The following is an 18905-nucleotide window of genomic DNA, read 5'->3' as shown; positions in this document are numbered from 1 at the left end:
ATATCTACAATTATCGATAGAAATGAAATCCATGTTAAATATTAAAAAAATTTCAATTCTACCCCTAGTTATCTCTAATGTAGGTGTAGTTCCAAATAGCTTAGTTGAGAATTTAAAGTCTTTGCACTTGAATGATTCAATAATTGTCAAAATTCAAAAAGCTGTTTTGTTAGGAACATGTCATATTGTTCGTAAGTTTCTTGAACAGTCTGATCATGTCAGTCAGATTAGATTAGCACCAGTAGGTCAGAGTAGTGTAGGTCACTTTTCATGTGATGCGCGGATAAATGATCGGTAGTTACGCTTGACTTTTGGGGGTGGGGTGAGATTAGAGAATAATAGCAGACTAATTTGTATGCTGAAATTCTAGAATCTCGAAAGTTGTTCTGTTAATCTAATCAAAGCATATCATTACTTGGTCTTAGTACCCGTAATGATAGAAGTCTTGCCTGAATGCCGGTCATTTCCGGGTCAGTGGTGGGTCTTAACATAATAACTGAAAAATTTGAGAATTGAACATTCGAAAAATCTAAATATCGAAAATCCAATAATCAAAGAATCGAATAGTCGAAAAATCCAAAATTTGAAAACAGAAAATCATACAATCAAAAAAACGAAAATTGAGAATTTGATAGTTCGAAAAATCGAAAAACCGAGAAATCAAGAAATCGTAAATCGAGAAGTCGAAAAATGCAGAATCAAATAATGAAGAAATGGAAAAATCGAGAAACTAGAATTCGGGAGTCGAAAAATTAAAACATCGAAACACTGAAAAATCGAACAATATAAAAAACGAAGAATTGAAAATACAAAATATTCGATAATTCGAAAAATCAAGAATTGAGAACTCGAAAAATCTATATTTCGAAAATCGAAAAATCGAAAAATCGAAGAATCGAAAACCCGAAAAATCCAAAAATCGAAAATATAAAATTGATAAAATAAAAAAAAAATTAAGAATTGTTAAATTCCAGAAAGCGAAAAATTGAGAAAGTCAGAAATTGAAAATCCAGAAATCGAAAAATGAGGAGTCAAAACATGGAGAAATTAGGAATTGAGAAAATTAACATTCGAAAACTCGAAAAATTGAAACATCGAAACACCGAAAAATCGAACAATATAAAAAACGAGAAATTGAGACTTCGAAATATCGAAAATTTAAAGAATCAAAAGCTGAAAATCGAGTAATCGATAAATTATAATAACTCTGAAAATGAAAAAATCAAACAACTAAAAAAACGAAAAAATGAGAATTCGGAAAATTCTGAAGATCGAAAAATCGAGAACTGAGACCTCGAAAAATCTAAATATCGAAAATCCGAAAAACGAAATTGAAAAAATAAATCAGGTAATTAAAAAACCAAAATTAAGGATTCGAAAATTCCAAAATCGAAAAATCGAAAAAGCGAGAAATTGAAAATCTGGAAATCGAAAAATGAGGAATTAAAAAATGGAGAAATTGGGAAATCGAGACAACTCGAGAACTCAAAAAATTTAAACATCGAAACACCGAACAATCCAACAATATAAAAAACGAAAAATTGACAATTCGAAAAATCGAAAATTTGAAAAATCAAAAAATCAAAATCGAGAAATCGAGAAATCAAGAATTCGGAAAGAACTGAAAAAATTGCAAATTGAGAACTCGAAAAATCTAAATATGTATCGAAAATCCAAAAATCGAAGAATCGAATTCTTACTCAAAAAATCCAAAAATCGAAAATAGAAAATCCTACAATCAAATAAACTAAATTTGAGAATTTGATAGTTCGAGAAAATCGAAAAACCGAGACATCAAGAAATTGAAAATCGAGAAATCGAAAAATGCAAAATCAAATAAAGGAGAAACTGAGAAATCGAGAAACTAGAATTCGGGAAGATGTAAAATTGAAACATTGAAAAACTGAAAAATCGAACAATATAAAAAACGAAAAATTGAGAATTCGAAAAATTCGATAATTCGAAAAAACAAGAATTGAGAACTCGAAAAATTTGTATTTCCAAAATCCAAAAATCGAAAAATTGAAGAATCGAAAACCCGAAAAATCCGAAAAACGAAAATAGAAAAATGATACAATAAAAAAAAACAAAATTAAGAATTCATAAATTTCAAAAATCGAAAAATCAACGAGGCCAGAAACTGAAAATCAGGAAATCGAAAAATTACGAGTCAAAATCAAAAATGGGGAAATTAGGAATTGAGAAAATTAACATTCGAGAACTCGAAAAATTGAAACATCGAAATACCGAAAAATCGAACAATATAAAAAACGAAAAATTGAGAATTCGAAAAATCGAAAATTTAAAGAATCAAAAAATTGAAAATCGAGAATTTAAGAATTGGGAAAATAGAAAAATCAAATAACTGAAAAAACGAAAAATTGGTAATTCGAAAAATTCCGATAATTCGAAAAATCTAAACATCGAAAACCATACAATCAAAAAAACGAAAATTAAAAACTCGAAAAACCGAGGAATTGATAATGGAGGAATTGAAAAATGCATAATGAAATAATGAATAAACACCGAACAATCGAACAATGTAAAACACGAAAAATTGACAATTCAAAAAATCGATAAATTTGAAAAATCAAAAAAACGAAAATCGAGAAATCAAGAATTCGGAAAACTGAAAAATTAAACAACTGAAAAAATTGAGAATTGAGAACTCGAAAAATCTAAATATCGAAAATACAAAAATCGAAGAATAGAATACTCGAAAATTCCAAAAATCGAAAATAGAAAATCACACAATCAAAAAAAAAACGAAAATTGAGAATTCAATAGTTCGAAAAATCGAAAAACCGAGAAATCATGAAATCGAAAATTGAGAAATTAAGAAATTGAAAATCGAGAAATCGAAAAATGCAAAATTAAAGAATGGAGAAATTGAGAAATCGAGAAATCGAGAAACTAGAATTCGGGAAGTCGATAAATTGAAACATCGAAAAACTGAAAAATTGAACAATATAAAAAACGAAAAATTGAGAATTCGAAAAATTCGATAATACGAAAAATCAAGAATTAAGAATTCGAAAAATCAAGACTTGAGAACTCGAAAAATCTATATTTCCAAAATCTAAAAATCGAAAAGTCGAATAATCGAAAACAGGAAAAATCCAAAAATCGAAAATAGAAAAATCGAAAAATCGAGAAAGCCAGAAATTGAAAATCGAGAAATCGAAAAATGAGGGGTCAAAAAGAAATTGGGAATTGAGAAAATTAACTAAAATTTCGAGAACTCGAAAAATTGAAACGTCGAAAAAAAAATCGAACAATATAAAAAACGAAAAATTAAGAATTCGAAAAATCGAAAATTTAAAGAATAAAAAAATTGAATATCGAAAAATTAAGAATTCGGAAAATTGAAAAATCAAACAACTGAAAAAACGAAAAATTGAGAATTCGAAAAACCTGATGCAATAATTCGGGCGAATTATAAACAGAAGGATACATTAATTCGAGAGATGGATAAAATGAAGAATGACGCTAACCATAAACTGGATCTTGAAAATTTTCAATTGAAACAGTTTGGTAAGATAATACTGTGGGTTTTTCTAGTATGTTTGTCGATGAAGGGTGACTCATCGACGACTGAGCGGCGGGCGCAGAAAGACAAGTCTGGAGCCGGTTACAGGAAGTCTCGAAGCAGCATCCAGGGAAGTTTCGAAGCGGCGGTCGCGATAGATATTCGAGAAAGACCTGGACCGCAAAAGTATGGATGTAAATAGAGGCGACCGTGGGGCACGGATTATTCAGCTAGTTGAGTCAAGAGCATCCAGTGAAATTCGCTGCAATAGTTAGTCGTGGAAATTATAGTTAGTAAGAAATAAATTGTTGAGTTTTACCCACGCCAAATTTTATTCGCCTGATCAACGTAACAATACAGTAAAAAGTAACTTATACATTTTGTTAACACCCTACCTGTTTTAAAACTAATTTGCTAATTCCTTGGTAAATGTTTTGAGGAGAGGACAAAGCTCGAAATCTCCATGCATCAAAACAACTCTCAGCCAGAGGGGTTCTTGAACTTTTTCAAAAACGGCATGAGTTCAAGAATAAAAATACAAACCTAAATGCACAAGAAAAGTGGAAATTATTCTTAGAGGAAGATGCAGGAAAAGAGTTTCGAAAAAAGATCCTCGAAGCAAAGTGCAGCAATTCATAATTACTTTGATGAAGGTATCAGAAAAGTATATTTGATCAGATCAGAACTGAATCATTGTGATCTTGTTTTTCTTCAAACTGTCTGTTCAGCAATACCGCTTAGCCCATCTGATGTAATTTTGGAAAATAAATCACAATTTGTGTTTTCGCCACCAACGAAGGCTTAATAATAATAATAATAATAATAATAATAAATACTTTATTCCCAACAGGCTAATATACACCCAATTACAGGGAACGATATAATTAAAACTAAAACATTACTTACATGATGTTATAACTTAAAAAAAAAAAATTAAACTAAATAATCACTTAATTAATACCATAAACTTCCAATATAGAATTTTGCAACATTTTAAAAGAATTAACATTTATGTCACAAACTCCCGCTATCTCATTACATAAGTCACACATTAAATTAACTGGAGATTTGCGTAAAACATTGGTTCGATTCGCTGAACAATAAAATATAGTACTCTGTCGAGAGTTGATTCTTGGTACTTTAAAATTGAGTTTATTAAGCAACTGGGGCACATCAACTTTATTATTCAGCATATTGAACAAAATCTTGACGACAGTAACAATTCTTCTAGTTTTTAATGATACAAAATTAAATCTAGTCAACAAATTTAAATGACTAAATCCTCTTTCCGGATAGAATCTGTCTAAACGAAAACATAAAAATTTGAGGAATTTGCGCTGTACCAACTCTAAATTATTAATATGGACATCATATATTGGATACCATATAAGAGCTCCGTATTCTAAGCGTGATCTTACCAAAGTAAAATATAGCGTGGATAAAGTATGAACGTTGCAAAAATCACTACAATTTCTATAAATAAAACCGTACATCTTATAGGCTTGTGAAATATTAGTTGTTATATGTTCAACAAAAGTTAATCTGGAATCAAAAATTATTCCTAAGTCTTTGTAACTATCCTTACGGCTTAACAGAATATTTAATATTTGATAATTAAAGATTAAGGGATTTTGTTTTTTTGAATATGAAACAATATAGCACTTGTCTCTATTTAGTGTTAAACGATTATCTTTACACCAACTAATGACAGCATTCACATTACATTGAAGAATTTTACAATCTTCGACAGACTTTATTTCCTTATATAACTTGAAGTCAGGCTTAAAAATAATATATAATAATAATGATATAATAACTTTGTATTTTTTAAATAAATCAACTGCAGAATTAAAATCAGCAGGTCTGGGAAACGCTACGCTCTAGAGTGGCGCCGTCGGGAATAAATGTTTGAATTCAAGCCACAACGACATTATTAAAAACGTTTTCAATATGTTTTATATATGTATAGAAAAAACGAGAATAACAAAAAGGGTGTTAGAAACAACAACAACAAGAAGAAAACGAAGATCAAAGACAAGACACAGTAGAACTTGTTATAAATGCATGCAAAATACAAGTCTAGAAAGTGGAAGTTAAAGATCCACAAGTAGTTTATTAAATCTGACTGTAATTTAAATTTAAAATGAAAAATATACGGCACAGTTATAAATTTAAAACGAGTTTTTTTTACACAGAACAACTAAAAACCAAATGTAAACTTTCAAAATTTGGGTATGCTTTACCCACATAGTTCCTCATTATTTTTCATATAACAACCATTAAAAGCAGCATGCAAACAAGTTAACATTTAACTTCTTAATTCTCGGTTTTGCGTGCCAGGACATGTGCCTAAGCCTCATTAATCCCAGGTGTACATTAGCCGAAAGCGAAGTTAGCGAGTGCATTTGCTCAAAACCAACCAGCACAACATCGGTCGTAAGCAGGACCGTCGGAGTCGCAGGCGCTCTAATCCGGGCTTGCGAAAGGATCGCAGTTTGCGGCGATAAATCAGAACGGTGCGGTATTATCAGTGGCGAGCTCGGGATGCTTACATGATAAACTCCTCCAAACAAATTCCACATTGTCCGGCAGCTAGTTGGTAGATCGTTTATCAGGGTGCAGAGCAGGAGCGCCACGGGCCGGCGCGATAAAGAGACCATGAATGAGGAAGCGACCGCTTAAACTTGCACCGGGGGCCCAACCCGGGAGCTCTCGATGTCTCTCTCGCGAAGATAAATAACCCCTCAGTAATTGCGTGCGGAGCGATACCATATTTCATACACGCCATGAGCCATAACTTAGGAGGCAATTACTATGAGTACGTCGTTTATCATCCGACTCCTCGAGACAAGGGCGGCGCGGGACTTGATAATCGAGATTAAATTGATAAAGAATCTATCCCTGCCAAAATCAAACAGGCTCGATATTAACTTTGATGTGGGGAAAAACGGTTCGGCTGCTGAAAAATGGCGACGGCACCGATCTTCGCGCCCCTGTGATAATTAATTTGTTCGCCGTCGTTTTTCCGATAATGATAATGCCCTATCCGGGCCGTGCCTTTAACATGCTTTATGTCACCGGAGGGATTTCTCGAATGGAGGTGGTGACGACCAAAACGCCGACATAAATTCTTTATGGTTATTGTAAGAATAATTTGTTCGTTGCACTGGAACCTGAGGTTGATAACACGCCTAATGCGCATATGTGAATTGTGTTCTGATTTCATGGAAAAAAAATTAGATAACGTTCTATTTGTATCATAGCTACCTGTTTTTTCAATTATTCACCCAGGAAACAAGTTTTCAGAACTACTCATTGGAACTGCAGGTGTTCCTCAAGGCAGCCATCTTGGTCCTCTTTTATGTTCTCTCTTAATGAATGACTTAGTCTACCAATTAGACAATTTTCAGCTATTGGTCGATGATTAGATATTTACCACAAAATTTCATGTTCTAATGGCCGCTTATAAGTCGCCAGAAACTAGATACCTATTATTGATAATAATTAGTGTCGTAATAACTTAAACTATTTAAATAATCATAAATTCGAAGTGATAATTATTTCACTTAAACCTAATTCTTTTAGACTTCATCCAGTGATTTTCATGACTACTGAAATATACACAGTAAATCAGTCGCCTCAGAACTTGTTTGATCCACAGACCTGAGCGCGCTCAGGCCAATGTCGACTCTAAACGTTTAGAATTTCTACGGGAAATAAAAAAACATAATATCACATCTTACATGTTTCACTCGATTTTGACATGCAACTATTTTTTTGTATAACTAACAATAAATTCTTTAATTGAATTGTAAATCGAACAATCGGATAACTGGAAAATTGAAACATCGAAAAATTGGAAAATCGAAAATTTAAAAATTCCGAAAACTGAAAAACTGAAATATAGAAGAACTGAAAACTAGACAAATCGAAAACTCTAAAATTTTAAAAATCGAAAAGGTGAAAAATTGAGAAATCGATGAACAATCGAAAAATTGAAAAATCTACATATTAAAAAACGAAATATTGAAAATACAAAAAGTAAAAGTAGAAAAATCGAAAAATCCAGAACTCGAAAAATCGAAAAGTTGAAATATTAGAAAATCCCAAAACTGAAATATTGAAAAACTGAAAAATAGAAGAAAAATTGAAGAATCGAAAAACTGAAAAATCACAAAATTGAACGAAATATCGAATTAAAACATTGGGAAATCGAAAAATTGAAGAACTGAAGAACTGAAAAATCGAAACTTTGGGAAGTCAAAGAGAAATCGAAAAATCAAAAGATCGAGAAATCGAGGAGTCGAAAAGTCGAGAAGTATCTACATAAATCGAAAAATTAAGAAACCGAAAAAGGCTAAAATCAAAAATCGAAAAGTAAAAAATGGAAAAGTTGATAAATCGAGAGATTGAACAATCAATAATTGTAAATTGAACAATCGGATAACTGAAAAATGGAAAAATCGAAAAATTGGAAAATCGAAAATTTAAAAAAATTGAAAAATTGAAATATAGAAGAACTGAAAATTAGAGAAATCGAAAAACCTGAAATTTTAAAAATTGAAAAGGTGAAAAATTGGGAAATCGATGCATAAAACAATCGAAAATTTGAAAAACTTAGATTTTAAAAAACGAAAAATTAAAAATCCAAAAAGTAAAAGTAGAGAAATCGAAAAATCCAGTACTCGAAAAATAGAAAAGTTGAAATATTAAAAAATCCCAAAACTGAAATATGTATTGAAAAATTGAAAAATAGAAGAAAACTTGAAGAATCAAAACACTGAAAAATCACAAAATTGAACGAAATATCCAATCAAAGAATTGAAAAATTGAGAAATCGAAAAATTGAACAACTGAAGAACTGAAAAATCGAAACTTTGGGAAGTCAAGAAAAATCGAAAAATCAAAAGATCGACAAATCGAGGAGTCGAAAAGTCGAGAAGTTGAAAAATCGAAAAATTGAGAAACGGAAATAGGCTAAAATCAAAAATCGAAAAGTAAAAATTGGAAAACTTGATAAATCGGGAGATTGAGCAATCAAAACATCGAAACATCTGAATTTCGATAAATCGAGATCTCAAAAAATTAAAAAAATGAAAATTTAAAAATTCGGAAAAATGAAAAATTAGAACTGGAAACTCGTGAAGTTGAAAAATTGAAAAATTTTAAAAAAGAAAAATTGGAAAAATCGAAAATTTAAAAATCCCAAAACTGTAAGAAATGTCCAAAAAATTGAGAAATTAAAAAATTGGAGAAGTGAGAAATCAAAAAACTAAAAAAGCAAAGTCGAAAAATAGAAGATATACAAGAACTGAAAACTCGAGAAATCCAAAGACCTAGAATATTAAAAATTGAAAAATTAAAACATCGAAAACTTAAAAAATTTAAAATCGAGGTATAAAACAGTCGAAAAATTGAAAAATCTAAAGTTTAACGAAAAATTGAAAATCCAAAAAGTAAAAAATCCGGAAATCAAAAAGTCCAGGAGTCCAAAAATTGAAAAATCGAAATATTGAAAAATCCCAAAACTGTAAGAAATATCCAAAAAATTGAGAAATTAAAAAATTGGAAAAGTGAGAAATCAAAAAACTAAAAAAGCAAAGTCGAAAAATCGTACGCTTAAAAAATCAAAAAACCTGAAAAATCGAAAAATTGAGGAATCGAAAAAAAACGAAACCTTGGTAAGTAGAGAAATTGGAAAATGCAGAAAAAAGATTAGTTCAGAAATCGGAAAACTGAAAATTTAAAAACGTCAAAATTTGAAAAATTGAAAAATCGAAATACATATTTAAAAATGGTGAAATTGACTAGGACAAAAACTAAGAATTCATATTATTGAAACATCGGAAAATTGAGAAAACGAAAAAAAAAATCGAGAATCGAAAATTTGAAGAATGGAAAAACTGATAAATTGGGAGATTGACCAATCAAAACATCGAAACATCCGAATCCCTTGCAAAAAATTGAAAAATCGAAAATTTAAAAATTCCGAAAAATGAAAAATTGAAATATAGAAGAACTGGAAACTCGTGAAATTGAAAAATTGGAAAACTTTAAAAAAGAAAAATTGGAAAAATTGAAAATTTAAAAATTCGGAAAATTGAAAAATTGAGATATGGAAGAACTGAAAACTCAAAAAATCGAAAAACCTAGAATTTTTAACATTGAAAAATTACAACATCGAAAAGTTGAACAATTGAAAATCGAAGTATGAAACAGTAAAAAAATTGAAAATCCAAAAAGTAAAAAACGGAGAAATAAAAAAATCCAGGAGTCCAAAAATTAAAAGGACGAAAAACCTAAATATTGTAAAATGCCAAAACGGAACGAAATATCCAAAAAATTGAGGAATTATAAAATTGGAAAAGTGAGAAACTAAAAAAGCAAAGTCGAAAAATCGTAAGCGTAAAAAATCGAAAAATTGAAAAATCAAAAAGCCTGTAAAATCGAAAAACTGAAGAACTGGAAAAAAAACGAAACTTTGGGAAGTCGAGAAATGGGAAAATAAAAGAAACATTAGTTCACAAATCGGAAAACTGAGAATTTAGAAACGTCAAAATTTGAAAAACTGAAAAATCGAAATATTTAAAAATCGCAAAATTGAAGAGGACAAAAATTCAGAAATCGTATCATTGAAACATCGGAAAATTGAGAAATCGGAAAAAAATCGACAAATCGAAAATTTGAAGAAAGGAAAAATTGAAAAATCTAAAGTTTAACGAAAATTTGAAAATCCAAAGAGTAAAAAATCGAGAAATCAAAAATCCAGGGGTCCAAAAATTGAAAAGTCGAAAAATCGAAATGTTTTAAAATCCCAAAACTGAAAGAAATATCCAAAAAATTGGGAAATTAAAAAATTGGAAAAGTGAGAAATCGAAAAATTAAAAGAGCAAAGTCGAAAAATCGTAAGCTTAAAAAGTCGAAGAACTGAAAAATCAAAAAACCTGAAAAATTGTAGAATTGAAAAAAGCGAAACCGGGAAGTCGAGAAATGGGAAAATAAAAAAAAAGATTAGTTCAGAAGTCGGAAAACTGAAAAGTTAGAAACGTCAAAATTTGAAAAATTGAAAAATCGTAAGATTTAAAAATCACAAAACTAAAGAGGACAAAAATTGAGAAATCGTATCATTGAAACATCGGAAAATTGAGAAATCGGAAAAAAATCCACAAATCGAAAATTTGAAGAAAGGAAAAATTGAAAAATCTAAAGTTTAACGAAAATTTGAAAATCCAAAAAGAAAAAAATCGAGAAATCAAAAGTCTAGGAGTCCAAAAATTGAAAAGTCGAAAAATCGATATATTGTAAAATCCCAAAACTGAAAGAAAGATCCAAAAAAATTGGGAAATTAAAAAATTGGAAAAGTGAGAAATCGAAAAACTAAAACAGCAAAGTTGAAAAATCTTAAGCTTAAAAAGTCGAAAAACTGAAAAATCAAAATACCTGAAAAATTGAAGAATTAAAAAAAAGCGAAACTGGGAAGTCGAGAAATGGGAAAATAAAAAAAAAGATTCGTTCAGAAGTCGGAAAACTGAAAGAGGACAAAAATTGAGAAATCGTATCATTGAAACATCGGAAAATTGAGAAATCGGAAAAAAAATCCAGAAATCGAAAATTTGAAGAAAGGAAAAATTGAAAAAACCCAAAATTGAAATATTGAAAAATTGAGACATCGAAAAACCGAACAATCTCAATAGCGTATTTATAAACCACAAGTTCAGGACTATGCTACTTTTTAACATTCAAATTTAAATTTAAAGTTGTAAGATCACATCATCAATTCCTGGGGGGCATGAACAGATAAATTTTGACTAATGATTTAACATGCCTCCAATAACTATAAATTGGAAAATGTTAATGATTTTTTTCCAAAAATCTTGACGTCTAAGTCTCGACACGGATTCATAAACCATAAACGGAGGATCTAAAATTTAAATTACATCTATTATTGTAAAATCTGGAGATTACGTCATTTCATTGTTGGTGACAAATTTTGCTGTTAATTTCTCAGCACTTCTCAATATAAGTGATGCTGCGTCTAAATTTCATACCTTTATGATTTTTCTCCTGACTTTCTATTTTATCTTTCATATTGCTCTCTATCTGTTTAATAGATAAACCAAGAAAATTCAGTCTTTTATTTTCTTATTATGGAAAACTCACTTGAAACACAAGCATAAGGTACTTCTTTACGTATAGTTTAACACCCCACACATAGTTTTATTTTAAATTATAACCTAATCAGCAGGAACGGTAGCTTTTACTGCCTTTTTCAGTGCTTCTAAAGTCCAATAACTTTTGTACTGTTAAGATATAGTTTAATTTGTTAAACAACACTGAAGTATGATGTTTTGTTTACAAATAACTGTACACCATCATCTGCATAAAGAATGTATATCTATTTCAAGTTAAAGAGTATTCAACTTCAGTGTCAATAAAATAGTAGTGATACATTCTGCGAATATCCGGGTTGAATTTCGGACAATTATTTTCCCCAAATGCAACCGTAAACACGCATTTGCAGTACGCCATAAACTGCAATAACCCCGCTCAAGCAAGTGTGTGGTGTGCGAAAGCTAAGTGGGGTAAATGAGGGCTCATATTTTCGCATCCTCTTAAATGGCGTTATCGAAAAGTGATTAGGACGGGGTTATCAACGAGGCAATAAGTGTTCTCTCATCCGGTCTCGTAAATTATTTGCGCCCTGGGGATGGCGCAATCTTGCGGAATCCGAGAGCAAGGCCAAGCTGACCGCTAACCGTCCCAGCTTTACCGCTAACCGCCCTGGGATTGTGAGTGGATTAATTGCGGACCACTGGGACCATTTAGGGCGGCCGCGACAATAGAGCCAGATATAAACTAGGAAGGAATTACGTCGCCGTTGTGGTCGTCAACACCTATATAAGGAAAATCCCCCCGGTGACATAAAGCATGTTAATGGCAAGACCTGGATAGGGCATTAACATTATCGGAAAAACGACGGCGTACAAATTAATTATGAAAGAGGAGCTACGATTGGCGGTTTTAACCGACGCGGTGTTGTCTTGTTACTGACAGACATAAACCGAGTGAGGAATAATTGTGACGCGTGCAAACATCCTTAGTTTACAGAAACATGTTTTTTTCACATTTTTATCGATATTGACTTTACTAGTTGATTATTTTTTTATCCATATTTCTACAACAAACCTGGACATAAAGTAGTTAATTATATTTTATATTTAAATCAAATTTTGTTTTATTTAAAATTTCAATAAATCTGAAGAACCGGAAGAGCTGCGGGACGGCAGACAGACGGACTGACGGACAAACAAACGGACAGACCGATAGACAGACAGACTGAAACGAGAGACCTAAAGAGTGTAAAGACACAAGTAACATAAAAAATTAGTACAACGAATAATTTCACTTCAATATAAATACACTCTTTCAAATGTCAAATTTGTGAGTAGCTTAATAATAATATTTATTCTGAAGCACACCACGTTCTGTCTGGGGTAGTTCGGGAATCAGTATTAGGTCCTCCTTTAGTACTCATTTTTATAAATGATGTGGGTTCGGGTATAAATTGAAATTTTTAAATCATATTGAATGTAAATCAATTAATTTTAGCAGAAAAAATGTTATGTTAGCCCCATTTTACAATATTAATAATTTTACTTTATCTATAGTTGATTCAGTCCAAAATTTGACATTACGTCCCACGTTTCTTTTTTGTTGGTGTTTGCTGCAATTTTAAACCCTGCTTTGTCAGAACTTTTCAAAGTACGTTTATTTTCCAGGTATTCACGAAACTACATAACACGTTTACGCATTCATAAATTGTCAATTTTTAGATTACTAGTAAAATATTGATATAATCGAAAAACGTCAGTCACATACACTGCTGAAATATTGAATGGAATAATTTATCAACAAAACATTTCCATTAAAAATTGCTTCTCAGCCGCTGCGCTCGATGCGTGCTACGTGTTCTTTTTTCCTTCCAATCAAAATTTACATTAAGTTTCTACACTTCCAAGAACTTGTATCCCACATCAGCTGCAATAAATCATAATTAAAAATGCGCACGTAATTCCAGCGTTTTTATTGACATACATCAAATGTACACTCACAAAATAACACGAAAGCATTTTTCCGATTTGCTGAATCTCACTTCGAATAACACACTTACGGTTCAGTTTGTGTTTAAAATGCGTGAATGATTTTTAATAATGCCGGCTCAAGTGCAATTTTCGGAAAAAGTTGCAGCGCCTCAGCCTTTCAAAGAACCGGAAAATATGACAACAATAGAGTTACACAAAACAGAGTGTTTTTCGGACGGTAAGTGCTTTTCTGAGAGGGTTAAATTGGACCTTGGGTTTGTAGATGTTAAAAACGGTGTTAAGAACGAAGCTGATAAAAAATTCAAAGTTTACAACATCATCAAATCCCTTCTGATGATGATTGGAATTTTTATATTGCTGGGGTTGTGTGTTACCATTTTGATATTATTGATACATAGAGGTTTGTGACATCAATCTAGTAAGAATTGCGCACTAAAAAAATTTTTGTAGGTTATTATAGAAATATAAACTCATTGAAAGAGCCATTTCATGTTGAAGAAGCTACTTTTAAGATACTTTTGAGCAATAAGGACAAAATTAGTGCATGTCGAACATCGAAATCGTTTGAAGATTGTTGCTACATATTTTTTAAAGCTAAAGCAATCGAAAATGTTGAAAAGTGCACAGTACAAAAAGTATTACATCTGTTTTTGCAATACGAACTAGAAGCCAACAAACGTTCCAAACGCCAAATTTACGAAAACGAATATTTGGATGCAAATCCAATGTACCCTTCTGATTATCAGCCCCAAAATGTGTATGACTACAACGTCGATGATCTTCAGTATACAAACAATTTCGCGGTCCCATTTGATACTAGTTATTATCAATCAAGTGATTATCCCCCGACTGCTGCTAATATTGAAAATGAAAATTACTATTATCAAGGTTCTAGCTACTATCAAACAGAAAATCCTAGTTATTTCTATGATCATCAAGTAGATCAAGACAAGGAAAGGGATCCATTTTCGGATCAGCTACTATCACTGACTAGTAAAATATCAACCGAAACTAAATCTTCTAGAAATGAAAATTTTCAAAGTCAAGACACTCAATTGCCTTCACCTCCACCTTCACCTTGCCCTGATGACAACTGTCCCACTGTTATCAACGCATCAACAACAATTGCCAACATCGCCAATGTTAACGCCGACTCTGGAAAAATAAAAATTGAATTGAATGACACCAAAATAAAACTGGCATCAAACTTTAGACACAACTCAGAAGACAATCAGAAATCTTCAAGCGTAGCAGAAATATCAAGTCAAAACAGAGAAGCTACACCTTGCTTTCCCGTCCCTGCACCTTTGGTACCTTCATACCCAAGCCCAGCTTTTCACCCACCACAATTTTACAACATGATGCCAAATTTCCAGCAGCAGCCCCTTTACATTATCAATCCACCGATTTACGCTTCCTCGCCTTATAATTATCAAAGTTCTCAGAAAAGTGTAGTCCAGGCTGCTGGAGCTCAAGGACAGTATTATTTGTGCAAACCCGTCTCTTCACCTACCGAAACCCTGTCTGGTGCGCAAGGAGTCGAGTTTCGTCGACTACGAGAAGGTTTTACTCTGCAGGATTTGGTTAACTCGATACCCAAAACCGTCAAGACGTGAATATTGTTTATCATTTTGATTTAAGTTTTATTAGAACTTTTATAGTGGCAAGGCCCGAGAAGCTATCAACTGTCCTTTTGGAACTCATGCGTGTGGTGATAGTTCTAAATGTATACACGTTCGTCAAGTATGTGACAATGAGGTTAACTGCAATGACGCTAGTGACGAGATGGATTGCTCTTGTAAGAATCGCGTGGGTGAACTGAGGTGGTGTGACGGATACTTGGATTGTCCTAACGGGGAAGACGAAGAGGAATGTTTTGGTTCGTTTTCTAGTGTATTTAGAATGTAGTTAATTGTGTGTTTGTCAGACTGCGAATCTGATGAGTTCAGTTGTGATGATTGGTCCAGATTTCAACGTGGAACTTGTATATCTATATCACAAAAATGTGACGGGGTTAAGCAATGTGAAATCACGGGTAAAGACGAAGAAGATTGCTCTATACTGACCGACCATTTGGGTCAACACCCGTTATATAAAGTTTCAAGCGCTGTTGGGTTCCTTCACAGAAACTATAAAGGAAAATGGTACCCTGTGTGTTTTGGGGCCAATGCTTTTGCTCTTGATGTGTGCAAAACGGAAGCTGGACCTACTGAAATGTATAAAAGTAAAATTTTGCTTTCAATAAAGTCACTATGTTAATGTTTCTAGGATTCCCACCAGCCAGTTGGTACCAAATAATGATAACTATCCAGGTCTTTACATCGATTATTCGCCCAGTGAAGGAACTACTTTTGCAGAGTCTTGTATGAGAAACCAAGCCGCCTTTGTCGAATGTCCCCCTCTATATTGTGGTCTACGATTAACCGTCACCAATCCTTTCAGAAACACAGAGGTTGATACCAGTGCTGAAGAATTTTTAACCCGAATGCGCCGACTGAGAATTTCAAACAAAGACCCAATTCTTGGTGACTCTAGAGTAGTAGGGGGTAAAGCCAGCCAACCAACATCGTGGCCTTGGGTTGCTTCCATCTACAAAAACGGGGTTTTTCATTGTGGCGGAGTTCTCATCAACGAAATGTGGATTTTAACAGCAGCTCATTGCGTAGACAGGTTCTGGGTCTTTTATTATGAAATCCAAACCGGAATTTTAAGACGGTTTTCTTACTCTCCAATGGAACAAACCCGTTGGGCCGCAGCCGCTATTCCTCACGAAGACTACAACAAAAAGACTTTAAAAAACGATATAGCTTTAATGAAATTGTCAAAACCGGTACGTTTCAACAGATACGTTCGACCCATTTGTCTACCGTCAGAAACCACAGCCGGGGAAGATTATCTTCAAGGTCCTAAACCTAACACTGTTTGTATTACTGTAGGTTGGGGAGCTACTGTCGAACACGGAGCAGATCGTAAGTTTCCCTTTGATAGTAGGAAAAATTCTAATTTTTTTCAGCTGATCACTTGAGGGAAGTGGAGATTCCAATCCTCCCGCATTGTAAACACAAAGAAGATAAAGAAGGAGACGAAATCTGTGCTGGTCTTTTGGAAGGGGGTCGAGATGCGTGTCAAGGAGATAGCGGTGGTCCTTTAATGTGTCAAAACGTGAAGAATCGTAGCCAGTGGTACCTTGCCGGAATTGTTAGCCACGGTGAAGGCTGTGCCCGACCTGACGAACCAGGGGTGTATACGAAAGTCAGTAAATACATTGGATGGATTAATGAAAATATAAGTACGTGGAGGGTTGTAGGTTGTAGTTGTATGTAGGTAAAGCCGTTTTTGTAGATGGGAAAACCGTCGGACGATTTCCTTTACAAAAGTGTCCTGGGTATGTTTGTGAAGGCACAAAGAAATGTATCCCCAAAAAGCGACATTGTGACAAAATCGTAGACTGTCTTTACGGCGATGACGAATTCAACTGCTGGCAACCTAATGAACGTTCTTCTAATTCTAGTTCAGTGATAGTCGGAAGCAGACGACACTTCTTTAGCGATTTGTTAACTGTTTTGGGTTTGGGTGAGTCTTCTGATGAAGACAATGTTGAAGAAGCAGCTAGCATTTCTGTCGAAAGTGAAGAATCAAGAAATAGTACTTCAAGTTTGTTTGAAATCAAGACGGGAACACCTACAATACGAAACTACCTAGACGATGACATTTTTTTGAGTAATTTCACGTGCAAAAAGTATAGTTGGATGGTTTGTTGATGAAAGCTTGCTCAGTGTGTTGTTAAGTATGTTCCAGATAATTCCGTCACATGAAAAGTGCGATCAAGTAGTCAACTGTGAAGACGGAACTGACGAATTGGATTGTTCGTGTGTAGATTACCTTCACCGGTTTCATGAAGAAGCAATCTGTGATGGGGTAACTGATTGCAGAGACATGTCCGATGAGGCAGATTGTGGTATGTTTGTGTAGACCTATTACACCTTTTTCCTTGAGGTCATTCAGCACCGCTTCTCTCCATCTCTTCCTCGTTCTTCCCCTTTTCTTCTTGTAACAGTATGTCTTCCATGCTATCTCTTCTATGTGACTTGCTACTGTAATTTTCTTGCTTTGATGATCATATCTATTTTTTGTTCTTTGTAAAAGTCGTAAAGCTCTTCATTAGTTCTTCATACGTATCCATCTTCAGTCCGTTTTATTTGCGTTCGTATCATTTTTCTTTCCTATAGGCTTAATAGTTTGTTGATCTTATTATTATGCGGTTATTAGATATTCATGATTTACACAATACTATTGGCTTGACTCAGTATTGTATTGATTTCTTTTGCTTCTCTATCTGCGGTCCAACTATTTTTTCCAGTTTAGCTTCTGGCCAATATTTTGTAAACCACATCTAAGAAAGATATTCTTCTATAATTATTACAGCCCATTTCATTTCCACTTCTCAGCATTGGTATTTTAATAGCTTTTTCCCAACCCTCCGGCATCTGCTCTTCCCTCCAAATATCCTTTAACAATTCTTGAATCTTTTTTTCAGTTCTTCTCCCGCATATTTAATATTTTCATTTGTTATTCCGTTCTGCCTAAGGCTCTTGTTACTTTTCATACACCCTATTATTGGCTCTACTTCTTCCCGCTTTGGCTCCGTTATTTCCTTATCATCTTCTTTCACCATTTGTCTTTGTCCCGATTCTGATTCACCGTCTAGTAATTCGCTGAAATACACTTCCCACCTTTCTTTCATTTGTTCTTCTTCTCCGATTAAATTTTCCTCCTTATCCCTTATAAATACGTTTTGATTATGTCTTTTTTCATTTTCATTCTACCCTGTAGAAATTTCTGATTTCTTTCCCTTTGTAAAGTTCTTCAATTTTTGTAAATTTTTGTTTTTTGCTCTTTATATGTTTCTTTATTTTCTGTTCCTTTAGTTTCTATTGCCTTTATCGTCACATAATTTCTCATTTCGGTTTCTGTTCCATAGTTTTCGTCCCACCATGAGTCTATTCTCTGGTATTTTTTGGCTAAGTATGGCTTTCTCTGTAACGGTTTTTATTATCTTTTCTAACTGTTCTCATTTTTTGTTCACACTTTGTGCTCTATCCTGCTCTATTTCTGACATCTCCGCTGTATTTCTTTATTATATTTTTGTTGAATATCTGTTACCTCTAATTTTTCCATATCAAATTCTTTTATTCTTTGTCCCTTCTAATTTTATTCTCATTCTTCCGTAACTATCGATTCTCACTAGGAAGTGATCCGTGTTCATACTTGAT

This window comes from Zophobas morio, unplaced genomic scaffold (assembly GCF_036711695.1).
Source record: "Zophobas morio isolate AGI-343-1 ecotype UQ-CSIRO unplaced genomic scaffold, CSIRO_AGI_Zmor_V1 ptg000014l, whole genome shotgun sequence".
Lineage (NCBI taxonomy): Eukaryota > Metazoa > Arthropoda > Insecta > Coleoptera > Tenebrionidae > Zophobas > Zophobas morio.
The sequence above is the reverse complement of the archived record's forward strand: the minus strand, read 5'-3'. Positions refer to the sequence as shown.